This window comes from Microcebus murinus, chromosome 3 (assembly GCF_040939455.1).
Source record: "Microcebus murinus isolate Inina chromosome 3, M.murinus_Inina_mat1.0, whole genome shotgun sequence".
Classification (NCBI taxonomy): Eukaryota; Metazoa; Chordata; class Mammalia; order Primates; family Cheirogaleidae; genus Microcebus; species Microcebus murinus.
The window spans coordinates 26032775-26050191 of record NC_134106.1 but is presented as its reverse complement, the minus strand read 5'-3'; the positions used below and the strand labels follow the sequence as shown (position 1 = coordinate 26050191).

At 36.4% G+C, this 17417-nt stretch overlaps 2 pseudogenes; both read right to left on the bottom strand.

Moving 5' to 3' along the window:
• Positions 1-7956: 7956 nt before the first annotated feature.
• Positions 7957-8153, bottom strand: LOC142870233 (uncharacterized; annotated as a pseudogene).
• Positions 8154-12377: 4224 nt separating this feature from the next.
• Positions 12378-12437, bottom strand: LOC142870327 (uncharacterized; annotated as a pseudogene).
• Positions 12438-17417: the final 4980 nt, after the last annotated feature.

The following is a 17417-nucleotide window of genomic DNA, read 5'->3' as shown; positions in this document are numbered from 1 at the left end:
CTAGGCAACAGTGTGAGACTCTGTCTCAAAAAAAAAAAAAAAAAATTGGTGTGTCATTTTACTGGACAATATGGATTGGGTCACTCAATGTACCTTCCTTTCTCCAGGGTGCCTTCCTGTACTACAGAAACAGAACATGAAAATCCACAGTTCTGGCTCATTTGCAGGGACAGCTCTGGATGTGAATTGCTTCTACCAATTAGACGCATTTGAATGAGATTTGGATGGCAGAAGTGAGATGGAAGTTATTTTCCTGTTCCTCTTATTTTCCTGCTGCATGTGAGGTCATGGACATGTGAGGTTTTATTTTTTATAGTACCTTCTTCAATGTTCCTTTTCTAGTTTCCTGAGGGTTGGGGTGCAGGTGCTGTGGCAACAGAAGCAATGTTGCATTCCTGAACCCCAGTCTTGAACTCACTCAGAGACAGCTCTCCTGGTGAGTCAGTTTTGTATTGTTTTAGAAGTCATTCCTGAAGGCCCTGCCTAAAGTCTACTCCTTTGGCTCTTCCAGAGATTTTCTAAGCACATAAATCTCTATGATAAATCCCTTCATGCTTAAAATACTTCCAGTGGTTTCTGTTTCTTGTACTGAACCCTGCCTGGTACAATCAGTAGGATTTCAGAGAAAAATTATACAGTGAAATGTTCTGCCTAGCCCTCATATTCTAATTCAGATTATTCTAATCATTCCCCAGTGGTCCTGACCTGCCCTTCACTCAGATTCCAAACTTGACCCCAGGCTGATAAGATATGCAGAGTTCTACTTCAGTAACCTTCTGGTTTTACTGCTTGTCCTGACCTAACCTTTGTTCTAAGCTTCTCAGCATCTGGCTTAACCTCCCCTTTGGAGCTGAGTTTCTACACTTCTCAGTTTCTGAAGGGTGGATTTTGCCTGATACCATGGAGGCTAAATTCTTACAAAAATGGTTAAAACATTACCGGTCTCTGATCCCTGTAACTGCTCTAGGACAAAGACCTATCCAGAGAGCCAAGATTCACCAGTATTACTGGATGAATAGATGGTTAAAACACTGAAATAGCTACTATCCTGGACACCCCAGTGTTCCTTCACACTTCCTCCCAAACCCAGGGACTACCTAGACCCTACCTGTGATGCATTCACTAAAAATTGATACCCAGTCCAACAGAGAGGCCTCTGGGCCCTGGTTCAGAGCCATGATTAGCCTCAATTCTGATCAGCCCCTGACATTCCCTATTGGTTGTGTAATGTCTGGAAAGTCACCTCTGCCTATGAGCCTATGGTATCTTTGTTGACTGGGTGATCCCCTTTACATGTATTATTTGTTTGCAGCTGGGAAACTTGCCTTCCATTTAGTCTGAATCTTCACTATCTAGCTGTAGAAACTATCACTATCCTACTCTAGGTTTTAGATTCTGATTAGATACTGAGGACTTTTATCTTATCTATAATATCCTTCCAACAGATCTCTCAGGCTGGATCAGCCTCACTAGCTCCTGTCTTATTGTAGAAAGTCTCCTTGGATTATAGATCCCTTTTAAGAGCCTTTGTCTTTTCCTGCCTTTAGTTACAGGCTGACAGGTTAATCCTATCCTACACTACATTTATAAGAAATAATTAACATTCTAAGAAACAATTTCAAAATATTTTCAAACACTAAAATATGCTTAAAGTTTTTAGGCTAAATGAAAGTTTACCTCATGTCTACTATTAAATAAAATAAAATTTGAGGTCTTGTAATTTGAGTCTTCTCTTAGTATAGCTACAATTATTGTGACCACACCCTTAAATTGAGTTAATCTATGTTATTGAAAAATACTGTTAAAATCAAGACACTTTGACAAAGCCAGTCAAACTCACAGTTGAGTTTCGCAAATTTTATGCTGCAAAATACATGTTAGATTATTCCATATTATTTGCATTATTATCCCACTATTTAGAGAACCAATGGTTGTTCCAAGTTATAGAACTGATAATATGCCCACCATTTGAGGAATATTATTGGTGGTTCTCTAGTAAGAAATCTAGGAAAGAAGTTGAAAGATAAGTTCACAAGGGGAGAAAATTTAAAGTAGAAGAAATTCAGATGGGTGAATATCACGTCATTTTTTTTTCAGAAAGGAGAATAAGGACATGTCAGGATCTAAAAGAGAAAAAATACTGATGTATTCCAGCAAAAATCAAGACATGGGATTTGAGTAACCTGGCAACCAACCAAGAACTCAATGAAGAAGAATGCCAAGATGTGGCAGAACTGGAAAGCAATCCGTCCACATAGACTGTCGTGGACTCCAAGGAGCATGTATTCAAGAATGAGAATGGGATGCATTTCATGCTGTAGATGGATAAAGAAGGCATATAAGTCTTCTTTTCAGTAGAGAAAAAGAAAGTTAATTAGAATTTATAAGAAAAAACAGGCCGGGTGCAGTGGCTCACGCCTGTAATCCTAGCACTCTGGGAGGCTGAAGTGGGAGGATCACTCAAGGTCAGGAGTTCGAAACCAGCCTGAGCAAGAGCAAGACCCGTCTCTACTATAAATAGAAAGAAATTAATTGGCCAACTAATACATATAGAAAAAATTAGCCGGGCATGGTGGCACATGTCTGTAGTCCCAGCTACTCGGGAGGCTGAGGCAGAAGGATTGCTTGAGCCCAGGAGTTTGAGGTTGCTGTGAGCTAGGCTGATGCCATGGCACTCACTCTAGCCTGGGTGACAAAGCGAGACTCTATCTCAAAAAAAAAAAAGAAAAAACAAAAACCACAAAAAAGCCACGGTCTAGATATGAAGCAAACTAAAATTTGGCTTGATTTTGAATAACTGATGGAATTTAAGGAAAAGGGGATGTTCACTCTTACTTAGGTAGCAGAGGGGTCAAAAAGTGGACCATGAAGGAAGAAATGTCCCGGTGTAGCTCTGAGTAATATTTACATAGTGGTAATAAAGCACATGCTGCTTATTGCAGTTGAAAGTTTAGAATCAGCTACAGGCAAAACTGAGTATTTATTTATAGTTACAGAACCTTGATGTTATAAAATTAAAAGACAGAAAGTGAAAATAAAGCTGACAAAGGTTGGGTGGAAGAAGAGGAGGAGAAAATGAAAGGACAATGTAATAATGGCTTTATCTTACATACTGGGGAGACAAGAGCTGCTATAAAGTTGACGAACAAGAAACAGGAGTTTAAGTATCTTTTTTTTTTTTTGAGACAGAGTCTCCTTTGTTGCCCCAGGCTAGAGTGAGTGCCATGGCATCAGCCTAGCTCACAGCAACCTCAAACTCCTGGGCTCAAGCAATCCTTCTGCCTCAGCCTCCCGAGTAGCTGGGACTACAGGCATGCGCCCCCATGCCCGGCTAATTTTTTCTATATATATTAGTTGGCCAATTAATTTCTTTCTATTTATAGTAGAGTTGGGGTCTCGCTCTTGCTCAGGCTGGTTTCGAACTCCTGACCTCGACCAATCCGCCTGTCTCGGCCTCCCAGAGTGCTAGGATTACAGGCGTGAGCCACCGCGCCCAGCCAAGTTTAAGTATCCTAAGTTATAAAGACTTCCAAAAGAATAACTAAAAATAATATAACTAATAAAAATGGGAAGGATGGAGAGTGGCTTAAGTAGTTAAATCCTTACCTTTTAAAGTGGGAGTAAATACATGTCTAAAATTGATACATCAAGAAATATTAACATAGAAATATTATTCAGAGTTATAAAGTGATTACTTGAAAACAAAAACAAAACGAGTTGCCTTTGAGAAGCAGTACTGGGGTGAGGAGTAGAGAAGGAATGGTAGTAAGAGGTATGGCATTTCATTAAAAGTCTTCCTGAACTGGCTAATTTTTTTTTCCTAAGTACAAATATTAATTTACAACAGCTAATAAAAATAAAAGAACCAAGTTGGATTGAAAATAGATATAATTTTTGTTCTTAGCATATCAAATGTGAGGGAAATTGCTGTTAGATCTAGGATATTTTAGAACATAGTACACAATAAAAAATCATCATAATCAACTATACATAAGTAAATAATAAGATAATAGTTTCTAAAAAATATTAATACTCTTGGTTTTTTCTTTAACCACTGTATTTCTCAGGTAATTATTACTTGTTTTTCACTTCAGAGATTTTTAGACAAATGAGGTAGTCCTTTGAATATTTACTCATTAAATACAATTTTCAAACCTATCTGAGGATCTGTTTAAAGATAACCTGAGGTTTATCTATAGATTGATGAAAATTTTGTGGACAATTCCTTTCCTGGAAAGAAAGAAAATGAAATGAGGTAGAGGAACTCTCAGCAATTCATACCTTCTCCATTTAACAGGGGCCAAGAGTGTACCTCCAGCTTGGACTCCCTGGAGAGTGAGAAGGGATGAGTAATTTCCTGCTACATCATTTTCCTTGAGCACAAAATAAGCAGGGAGGGTGAGAAGAACTTTTTCCTCCCACAGTTTGTCAGGACAAGCAGTTGTGGCCTGAAGAGCTTTAGAGATTTGCATAGCACTCACAGGGTTGAATGCTTATCCATGTTTTGAATATCATTTGGATCCCTTTTTTAAAAAATGAGATTTTCTAATAAATGTCTTTATTACCTTAAAATTATTTTATTATACTAAAACACATAAATTTGTTATCTTCCAAATATTGAATCTTTAATGAATAGAGAGAGCAGGTATCAGGTTTCAGTTAAGTTTTAGTACACACATAAATGAAGGAAAAACATAAAAATACTCATAGAATAAGAGCAGTACTAATTCTTCATTCATTGATTAAACAAATATACATTAAGTACATATTATGTACCAAGCAGTAGGCTAGCTGGTAATATTCTGTATAAATACAGGGCTAGAAGCATTATTCCATCCCTAATAGCACTTTAACTGCTTGAAATTTTTAAAAAAATATGTTCATTTAGTGCAGGGCTTCTTAACTTTGGCATTGTCGACATTTTGGACCAGATTGCTTCTTTGTTGGGACTGCCATGGCATTGTAGGATATTTAGCAGCATTCCTGGTTTCTACCACTAGATGCCAGTAATATCCCTTCCCCTTGCACCCCCACGTCCCCCTTGTGACAATCTCCAGACATTGTGAAATGTCCCCTGGGGACAAAATTGTCCCCAATTAAGAATCAATGAGTGCAATCATATTTTTAAAGTACTAAAGTTCATTTACTTTTAGAGATACTACTACTTTGCCAACCTTGCCTATTTTTCTTTCTTTTATTTATTTAATTTTTTGGGGGGAGACCAGGTCTCACGTTGTTGATGAGGGCAGTGCCATGATCATAGCTCATTGCAACTTCAAACTCCCAGGCTCAAGTGATCTTCCTGCCTCAGCCTCCTGAGTAGCTGGGACTACAGGTGTTCATCACCATGCCCAGCTAATTTTTCTATTTTTTGTAGTGATGGGGTCTCACTATGTTGCTCAGGCTGGTCTCCAACTCCTGACCTCAAGCAATCCTCCCACCAGAGCCTCTCAAAGTGCTAGGATTACAGGTGTGAGCCACTGTGACCTGTCCGTGTCTATTTCCTATGTGATAAATTTGTCTTACTTACTATTGAATATTCACTTGAGAAATATAAACCACAATGAAGTCTGATTCTCAGATATAGTTGAGTGGCATTTCCAACTAACTTATGAATAGCAGAACAAATACAGTTCTATATTTTTAGCTTAGGAAGGTTTATCTTAAACCATACATGGCTGATAAAAATGTAAAATCTAAGCTCTTAGACTTTCTCTTGAGTTAACCAGATGGTGTGCTTATGATCTGCTTACAAAATCTTTCCATTCTTTTCAAATAAAAAGCTATTTTTACTTTCCACTTTAAGATCATATACTTTTAGATTCTTTCAAAGTAAAAAACATCCAGGCTACATTAGACATTAAACTGACACAAGTCCTGGGGCCCGGGAGTTGTGATAAATCTAAGGAAAATGTTCTACCTGCATGTTCTTTACCGTCATCTTCTAATATCCTCACCTAACCTAGGCTTCCAACCTACCTTTATATTATAGTAACAGGAAACACACATGTACTCCTTACTATGTACCAGGTAGCACTGTAAGTTCTTTTACGCATATTTAAAATTTTTAAATGCTTTATTTTGGCTTAATTTCAGACAGAAAAGTTGAAGAATAGTAAAAAGAACTCCTGGACACCTTTCACTCAGAGTCACCAATTGTTATCATTTTACTGTATCTGTTATCCCACCCCCGACCCTTTGATAGCTCACTCTCATGTGCGCTATTTATTTCATTGGGGTCTTGTACTTTTTTTTTTTAAATAATAATTATTTTTTTTTTTGAGACAGAGTCTCACTCTGTTGCCTGGGCTAGAGTGCTGTGACATGAGCCTGTGTCCCAGCAACCTCAAACTCCTGAGCTGAAGAGATCCTCCTGCCTCAGCCCCCAAGGAGCTGGGACTACAGGTATGTGCCACCATGCCCGGCTAATTTTTGATATATATTTTAGTTGGCCAATTCATTTCTTTCTATTTTTAGTAGAGACAGGCTCTTGCTCTTGCTCAGGCTGGTCTTGAACTCTTGAGTTCAAATGATCCACCTGCCTCTGTCTCCCAGAGTGCTAGACTAACAGGCGTAAGCCACCGCACCCGGCCTGGGGTCTTGTTCTTTACTCAATAGGTTATATTGAGTTTAGACAAACTCAAAGGATCAGGAATGAATATAAAAATATAAGACAATCTCTAAGGATAGTGTGGTAGGGTAGCCAGACTAAAAACTATCTCTGTATGGACTCATACATACCTGGAAACTTGATACACATTGCAGATCAGTGGGGAAATGTTGACTTATTTACTAAATGTTCGTGGAACAATTGGTTCTCTATCTGGAAAATAATGAAGTTGAATTCCTATCTCACACTGTAAATAAAAATAAATAACAGGAGGATTAAAGTCCTAATATAAAAAGCAAAGATTTAAAACAAGAGAATACTGCGGAAAGGGAGAATATCCTCATGATTTTAGGACAGAAAAGAGGGTTTTTTGTTGTTGCTGTTGTTGTGTCTTTTTTTTTTTTTGGAGACAGAGTCTCACTCTGTTGCCCAGGCTAGAGTGCCATGGCATCAGCTTAGCTCACAGCAACCTCAAACTCCTGGGCTCAAGTGATCCTCCTGCCTCAGCCTCCCAGAGTGCTAGGATGACAGGTGTGAGCCACCATGCCCAGCCAGAAAAGAGGGTTTTTAAAAACAAAATTAAAACATATATAAAGGATTGACATTTGATTATGTTAAAGTTTAAATATTCTGTACATCTAAAAATACCATAAACAAGGTAAAAAGACAATTCACAGATTGGGAGAATATATTTGTAAATGCAAACAGCTAACAAGGGATTTGTTTCTTGAGTATATAAAGGACTCCCATAAATCAACACGAAAAAGACAATCCAATATTACAGCAATAATAATAATAATTACTGGGGCTATAAACAGGCACACAAAGGCTCTTTACAGGAGAGGAAACTTGCATAGCCAATAACATATAAAAAGATGATCCAATTCATTGGTAATCAGGGACATTAAAGCCATAATAAGATACCATTAGATTGGTAAAAGTTAAGAATTCTGAAAAGGCCACACATTGGCATTGGATTGGTGAAGCAAAAGGAGCTTTCTGGTAAGAGGGTATGTTGATGTATCTACTTTGGAGAGTAATTTGGCAACTTACATTGATGTAGAATGTTCCTAGCTACATTGTATATAATAGCAAATATTTGGCAACAACCTAAATGTCCTATCTACTGGAGAATGGATAACAACATGTGGTATATTCATTCAGGAAATTTTCTACAGCAGTGGAAAAGAATAAATTTACAGCTATCTGTAAATTTACAGTATACCCACAGATGAAACACGATGCAGAATACATACAGAAATATACCTTTGACATAAAATTTTAAAACACACAAAATAACCCTACATATATTTCTTTTATTTTCTTGTTTCAAGAAAATAAAAGAGACCACTCAGACTGTGTCCTCTCCCTCTCACTGCCCCAAAAGGAGAGAACGATCATCAGTGGCAAACAGCAGTTGCAGCAAAGCCAGCTTCACACTCAGGAGAGAACGCTGCACCTCCTCCTCCTGGTTTCCTGCTCTATACATTCAGAGAAACTTCTCTAGTTAAAGTATAGAAATGATCCCCGAAAGTATAGTCTTCCTACATATATTTCTTAAGAATATATACTTATATGGTAAAGTTTTAACAAATGCATGGAAAGTTCCAAGCTCAGGAGCTTCATAAATACTTGTGTTAAGGCTGCACCAACAGACGTACAGGGCTCCAGAGGTTAGCAGAGGGTGAAGAAACCCCTTGGATGCCAGCCAGACCTGTCCAGTCTGAAGAACAGTGACCAGCCAAAAATGCTCAGAAATGAGTGAAGTTGAACTTTCAAGTAACCATATCCTGTGAAAGCCTTGCATGCCCTGTGCTTTAAATATATAAATATTACATTTTTAAAAACTTAATTTTTTGGATTTTTACAATCTCTTTAATGTTTGGGGTAATGTAATTTTAACTATCCACATCACCTGATTTTTAATTAAGCTCTATTTTCTCTTATATAGGTTTCTGAAAATCAATGAGCACCAAAGTTTACTTATAATAAGATTGTAGCAAAATTACTTATATAAAATGTTCATGTTTTTAGACTATGCATAGAGAAAAAAAGAAAGTGTGTATTAATCACAAAGTGACTCCAGAGAAACAGAACCAATAGGATGTATACAGGCACAGAAAGCGATTTCTTATAAGAAATTGGCTCCATGATTATAGAGGCTGACAAGTCCAAGATCTTCTGGGTGAGTCGGCAAACTGGAGACCCAAGAGAGTCCAAAGACTGACAGGACGGAGATCCAGAAAGAGCTGATGTTAGAGTTTGAGTCTGAAGGCAGGAAAATACCAGCTCGAAGGCAGTCAGGCAAGAGGCATTCTCTTTTACTGGAAGAAAGAAGGTCAGCCTTTTTTGTTCTATTCAGGTCTCCAACCATTTGGAATAGGGACACCCACATTAGGTGAGGTAATCTGCTGTAACTCAGTCTACCAATTTAAATGTCAATGTCATCCAAATACCCTTACAAAAATACATAGAATAATGTTTGACCAAATAGCTGGGCAACCCATGGCTCAGTTAAGTTTACACATAAAATTAACCAACACATAAAAGAATTTTTTTTTTCTTTTTGAGATAGAGTCTCACTCTGTTGCCCAGGCTAGAGTGTCATGGCATCAGCCTAGCTCACAAACAGTAACCCCAAATTCCTGGGTTCAAGCAATCCTCCTCACTCAGCCCCCTGAGAAGCTGGGACTATAGGTACATGCCACCATGCTGGGCTAATTTTTTAATATTTTGTAGAGATGGAGTCTCACTATGTTGCCCAGGCTGGTCTCAAGCTCCTGTCTTCAGACAATCCTCCCACCTCATTCTCCCAAAGTGCTGGGATTATAGGCATGAGCCACCTCAACCTGGCCTTATTTTTGAATCTTAGTAACTAAAGCACTGTTCTTTGAAAACCTAAACAAAGAATTGACATTTCACTAAAATGCTTTTCATAATGCCAAATTTCTAAAAATATTTTCATATTATAAATGTTTGCTCTGACAAAATTTTTAATGAAGAAAATATATAAGGCTTGATATGATTTCCAAATTCCTTTTATAGTTCTAACACTACAGGCTGCCCACTGAAGCCAAACCATACTTCTAATTATCATTATCACAATTCTGAGATTTCAAGTATATTTAACTTTCTCAGAGAAAATTTTTACTCTTATTTGCTATTATAAATTTGATACTAAATATATAGTTTATTGGGAAAATACTGAAAGTGATTCACTTACATCTTACTGTACCATTTAGAAATATTAAAATTTAGTGATTTTGTACCAAATGAAAACATTTGGAACTCTTTCTAAAACTTTAGCTAAAATTCCAGATTTCTTCTTTGCATTACATCCTACTGTCTGTTCAAAATCCAATAAAGTTTTCATATATTTCTTAGTGGAATCATTTTTCCTGAATATCTACAACAAAGTGTGATATTTTTATTCCCACATGTTGTTACATACGGCTCCACAGCATCAATGAAACCATTAAACTACTTTTAAAAGCATATTTTCATTTTAAGTAAATTATTAAGGCACTTTTATGTGTAACAATTGAACTTTGCAGGAATGATTGAAAATTTCCTTATTTCATAAGTTTCCTAAAATGTTCTTTTGTCAGTAGATATGTTTTCCAAGTGAGACTATAAATCTAAATTGAAATAAGTCTGCAATAAGTTTTATTAAATTTTTATGCCTGAAAATCCTTGACTGTATTTAACATTAAAAACAAAGCAGATGGTATTAACAATTTGATCTTTTAAGATATTTTTTGTTTGCTCAATTGAAACTTAGGTAAAATTCTTAAAAGTCATTATTTCAAATTCTTCATTATTAAAACATTTATGTATCCTTTTAATTTTCTCACTGCTGATTATAAATCTTTGTTTAAACCATGAGTTTTATTTATTTATTTTTTTTAGAGACAGGGTCTGACTGTGCTCAGGCTGTGTTCAGGCTGGTGTCAAACCCCGGAAGCAGCAGCTATCCGGCTGCCTCGGCATCCCAGAAAGCTAGGACGACAGGCATGAGCCACCGCGCCCAGCCCATGAGTTTTATTTTTAAAATTTTTACAACTTTATTGAAGTATAACAATTTATATACCTTAAAAATTCATGATTTTAAGGTTTTATGACTTAAATGACTTTTAAAATATTTCAATGATTTTTAGCAAATTTATGGAGTTGTACAACCACCACCACAATCTAGTTGTTGAACATTTTCATCAGCCAAAAATTTTCCCTGTGCCTGTTTACAACCTCTCCCCATTCCCATCCCAAGGCTCAGGCAACCACTAATCTACTTTTTCTCTGTAGATTTGCCTTTTGTGGACATTGCTTTTTTTCTTTTTAATTAGACATGGATTCTCACTATGTTGCCCAGGCTGGTCTCAAACTGACCTCAAGCCTCCTTAGTAACTGGGACTACAGGCAAGGGCCACCACATACAGCAAATATTTCATATAAACAGAATCAATAATAATGAAATCTTTCACTTCTAACTTCTTCCAGTTAATGTAAATTTTGGGGGGCATTCATCCAAACTCACTCCTCCTAGAGCCTTTTTTATCTCTGGAAATGGCTTTACCATTCACTTAGTTACTCAAGACAAAAAACCTAGGCATCATCCTTCTTTTCTTCTCTTAGTATATCTAATCTATCAACCTCTCTTTCAAAATATTTTCTTTCTTTTTCTTTGAGACAGGATCTCACTTTGTCTCCCAAGCTGGAGTGCAGTGGCACAATCATAGCTCACTACAACCTCAAATTCTGGGGTTCAAGGGATCCTTCTGCCTCAGCCTCCCCCCAGTAGCTGGGACTACAGATGCATGACATCACATCTGGCTAAGGTGGGTTTTTATTTTCTTTTTTTTTGTACAGACCAGGTGTTGCTATTGCCCAGGCTGAGGATGTTTCAATTATCCTTATGAAGGATAAAAGTAGAAGGCAATCACCTATGTTCTATCCAAGTGGCAGAACTGCTGTTCCATGTGGTAATGGAAAAAGCCCTAAACTTGGGGTTTGAAGACTTAAGCCCTTATTCCAATTTTGTAGCTCGTTTTATTTTAGAAATTATCTCTTTTAGACCTTAGTTTCCTCATATGTATAATGAAGTAAAATCATATTTATTAGATAATTAGTTTTGCCTAACTTTAACATTCTATGAAAGGCTAGTGATTAAGACCACAGGTTTTGAAATCCACTGGATTGAATTCAGGATTGAATAACCAGGTTCACATATTTATTCAACAAAAGTATTCATCAGTGGGGGCACACTGATGAACATGTCAGAAAGTGTTCCTGCCCTAATGGAACTTGCATTATAGTGGAGGAATAAAAATAAATCTAGACACTTACAGAATAATAAGTACTATGAATGAAATATGCAGGGATGTAATAGCAATGAACTGGGGCAAGTGGTTGGATCAAGTTTTCAGAGATTTCTCTGAAGAGGTAGTTATGAAATCTGTATAACATGAAAAGATGGTTATGGCATAATAATTGAAAAAATAAGACGCAAATTGGTAATTTCACTATGTTGAATGTATAACTTTCCTAAAACAATTTTGAAAAACACTTAAAATGATAACACTGTAACACACAAAAGTATGTAAAACATATAGCTTAATGAATTATTAAAAACCAAACACCCAAGAAATAAGTCCTCATGTCCCTTTCTAAACACAACCTTCCTTCCTTCCCTAATATTAAGATAACCACTAAACTTTTATGGTAGCCACTTTCTTGCTTTTTATTTTTATTTGTTGTTCTTTTAAATAAAAGGGGCCATACTAATCTTCTCTGTATTGTTCCAATTTTAGTATGGGTGCTAAGTGAGCACGACTTTCTTGCCTTTTATAAAAATGACTTTGCCAAATGACTGTGAAGACAACTGCACAACTATACAAATTTACTTAAAATCATCAAACTGTTCACTTGCAATGGATGAACTTTATACGTATATTATACCTTGCTAACGCTATTTTAAAAAATACTTTGCACCTCAGTATGCATCCCTAAGCACTATGTCTTAATTGTGTCTGTTTGAATTCCATATAAAGGAAGTAATACAGTACAAATCCTTTAGTGTCTATTTGTTTCACTCAGCATAATGTTTGTGAAATTCACGTTGTTGCATGTGACTTTAGTCCATTCGTTTTCACTGCTGCTTTAGATTCCATTGTATAATTATGCCAACCTATTTACCCATTCTATGTTGATGGACATGTTTCCAATTTTTTGCTATTTGAATGTTTACTATGCACATTCTTTTACAGGTCACTTCTGGCATATGTGCATGCACTTCTGTTGAGTATACACCAAGAGCAGAATTGCAAATTGTATTTCTAATCAAAAGCTCTGACAAAGAAAGCATGACCTAGAATGTATGGTGCCGGCTTACCTGTTCAATTTTATTAACTACTACACTTCAGCCAAATTGGCTTTCAGTTCTGTTTATCCCCTCTATGTGGAATAGTTTCCCTTACCCTTTGCTTAGTTAACTTTTATCTGTAAGATTTCAGATTAAGCATCAATGCCTCAGGAAAGGCTTCTCTTATATACTGGCTTAGCACCACATGCCTCTTTTTCTCAATTGTTTCAACAGTTTTACAATTTGCTTGTGAAATTAATTGGCCTGTCTCCCCAGCAATAAACTCATTAAGGTCAAGGTTTGTGGAGGGGATCGTAGGAGGGTTTCTTTTTTGCCTATCATTGTATCCCTGCACTCAGCACATACCTGGCACATTTAGGAAGGGGTCTATAAATACTTGATGAATATCTGTTATCCTTTCATATTCAGGATACCAAATTCAAATGCTGTTTCTTCTCTCAATGTTTTATTCCTTTGGCCACCACCAGTACCATCCTCTAAAAATAAAATCATATTTGGTAAAAGATTTGGTTAAGTCCCCCCTAAAAAAGATGGAATATGAGGGACTTGGCCTATCATAAACAGGAGTATTTTTTACTGTTTTCTGTGGAGAGACTATAATTATCATAACAAGTAATTCTCTATAAGAATTACAAAACACATGGGTTGTCTCTTTCAAATGGTGCTTACTATTTAAGAGATACTTTATATAAACAACTTATGAATTCCACAAAAGTAGGATCATTATAGAGTGCGAATGTAGGATTTTAATCACCTATTCTTCAACAAGTGCTTATTATATGAATAGCAGAAATCTGCATTTATATTATCTTTTTCTTTTTATCACCAGATGACAAATTTCTCCCCAAATCAGTCATTTCTCCCCAAATCAGTAATTTCACTTGCCCTTGTGTAAATATTTTGGTAAGCTTTTTTTTGCTTGTTTTTTTTTTTTTTTTTTTTGAGACAGAGTCTCGCTTTGTTGTCCAGGATAGAGTGAGTGCCGTGGCGTCAGCCTAGCTCACAGCAACCTCAAACTCCTGGGCTTGAGTGATCCTTCTGCCTCAGCCTCCCGAGTAGCTGGGACTACAGGCATGCGCCACCATGCCCGGCTAATTTTTTATATATATATCAGTTGGCCAATTAATTTCTTTCTATTTATAGTAGAGACGGGGTCTCGCTCTTGCTCAGGCTGGTTTTGAACTCCTGACCTTGAGCAATCCGCCCGCCTCGGCTTGCTTGTTTTTTAATAAAAATTGCTCAGTGGCAACTATCATAGAAAAACTAAGGGTTTTATTCTTGATAAACTTACTTAGATATTCTATATTAAAAGGATACTTGCTTTTTTCATAAGTATTAACAACTTTTATATACACTAATTATATGCTAAATTCAAAATATCTTATAAAAATATTCCACTTTTTATATTAATATCCAATTTAAAAATAATCTCAGTGATTGTATTAGTATAGCACTGATCTCTTTGGAAGGGATGTTTAAGGAATTTTTTTCAAGCACTTAGAAACTATAAACCAAATTTCTTCATAGTAAAAACTTGCAAGTATCTTGCTGAAAAAGTTGAAACCAGGGTACTGCCAATATAAAATGTAGAACAGGGAAATATTTCACTACTGCCATCTTGATCTTCCCTACATTCTTTCTCTAACTTAACCTCAGAACTGCAACTTTAGCATATGAAAAGAATTTTAAAAGGAAACTTAACCCTAAGTTTCATGTTTAATAAAACATGCCTTCTACTGGGAACATTCTCCTAACCATTTCTTTTTATACCACTCATGCACTCCGAAAAGACACAGTAGGGTCTAAATTTTACACAGGTTTGTTATAAAGAAAATATATTCACAAGTAGGACTTTCTTCAGAAAGTATATATATATATATATATATATTTTTTTTTTTTTTTTTTGAGACAGAGTCTCGCTTTCTTGCCTAGGCTAGAGTGAGTGCCGTGGCGTCAGCCTAGCTCACAGCAACCTCAAACTCCTGGGCTCAAGCAATCCTACTGCCTCAGCCTCCCGAGTTGCTGGGACTACAGGCACAAGCCACCATGCCCGGCTAATTTTTTCTATATATATATTAGTTGGCCAATTGATTTCTATTTATATAGTAGAGACGGGGTCTCGCTCAGGCTGGTTTTGAACTCCTGACCTTGAGCAATCCGCCCGCCTCGGCCTCCCAGAGTGCTAGGATTACAAGCGTGAGCCACTGCGCCTGGCCCAGAAAGTATATTTTTAAGTAGAAAGATATAAGACTGTCTAGCCTTTTTGATGTCAAAGTCGTATTTTAGGGATTTACTCAAAAAGTGTCAGCAGATCCTCAAACATACAAAATGCTGCTAGGAATTTACAGTTGACCCTTGACCAACACAAGTCCCAACTGCACAGGTCCATTTATAAGTGAATTGTTTTTTTTCAACCCAACTAGGATAAAAATACAGTATTTGCAAGATGTGATACCTGAGTATGTGGAGGGCTGCCTTTTTGTATATCTAATCGGGTTTCACAGGGCCAAATGTAGGACTTGAGTATGCACGAATTTTGGTATTGGGGAAGTGGTCCTGGAGCCAATCCCCCATGTATACCTAGGGACAACAAATGTATACAAATGAGCAACACAGCACTTGTAAATCAGTTTTTAAAGGTATACTAAAACATAGTATAAGGGTCAAGGGTTCAATTAAGAAACCATTTACGAAGGGGGGATAATAAAACAATATTACTTTGTTTACATATGTCAGTGCAGAGAATCACTGAGGGTGAATTTTAGCTCTGCTAAGACTTGTTTCAGAATGCTAAGCCACACAATCTTAAAGAATTGTATGGAAGTAATTTTTTTTTTTTTTTGAGATACAGTCTCACTTTGTTGCCCAGGCTAGAGTACAGTAGCATCAGCCTTCCTTACAGCAACCTCAACTGAGCTCAGGCAATGCTCCAGCCTCAGCCTCCCCAGTAGCTGGGACTACAGGCATGCGCCACCATACCAGGCTAATTCTTCTATTTTTAGGAGAGATGGGGGTCTCACTCTTGCTCAGGCTGGTCTCAAACTCCTGACCTCAAGCAAGCCTCCTGCCTCGGCCTCCTAGAGTGCTAAGGTTTATAGGCAAGAGCCACCACACCTGGCCAAGATATTATTTTAAAGCAAAAGTATCACAATTCCCTAAAACTGAAAACTAGCTAAAATGAAAACCAATAAATTTTTTTTAAAAATCATTTAAAAATATTCAACTAGTTTTGTTGACTATGAAAAATATTGTTTTTATTGGGTCTTAGAAGCATTATCTTATTCAATGTTTTATTATATCAAAATTTTGAAAAATGACTAAAATTTAAACAATATTTAAACAAAAATATCTACTTTATATTTGAAGTTAATGTAAATTTTCACTAATTTAGAACTCTATATTAAGACAGGTTGAGTATCTCTTATTTGAAGTGCTCGGAACAAGAAGTTTTCAGATTTCAGATTTTTTTTTCAGATTTTTGAAAATTGGTAGAATACGTAGTGGTTGAGCACCCCTAAGCCAAAAATCTAAAATACAAAATGCTCCTTTGAGTGTAATATTGGCACTCAAAATTTTTCAGATTTTGGAGCTTTTCACATTTCAGCTTAGGTATGTATGGTCAATACTCATGTGAATATATGGGGAATTCCTGGAAACGGACACATTATATATGAAACTGTCTTAGAGTCCTTAGAAATAAGGTTTTATGATGGTTCAAAACTTTACAAATCTTCCTAAACTGCTTTTTAATATAATGCTTAATTATATATAGACTTTGATTTTTAATAAAAATTTCAATTATTTTATAATCAATTTGAAGCAAAATTAAAGTCTCATAATTCTTTTCTGGAAGATTATCATTTATCAGGAGTACTGTACTACAACTGGTGACACTTAACACACACACAACCAGAAGAGACAAAGGATATATAGATATCTGGCTAGTTCTGTTTTAAAAATACTAATAAACTAATAATTAGGTTGGAAATCATGATTTAAAAATCAGCATGATTTAGAAAATATTATAATGTAAAAATCCAGGAGACAGCATTGTTATGGTCATCTTACCATTATTAACTATAGCAATACTGTGTTTTATACATATATACAAATTATGATATTTTTTTCTTTTGAGACAAGGTCTTGCTTTGTCACCCAGAATAGAGTGCAGTGGCATCATCAATAGCTCACTGCAACCCCAAACTCCTGGGCTCAACTAAGAAGCTGAGACTATAGGAACATGCCATCATGCCCAGCTAATTTTTATTTTTTGTAGACACGGGGTTGGCTACGTGGTCCAGGCTGGTCTTGAAGTCCTGGAGTCAAGTGATCTTCCTGCCTTGGCCTCCCAAAGTGCTAGAATTACAGGTATGAACCACTGTACCTGGCCAATTTTTAAATACCTTTTTTAGAACACAAATACTTCAT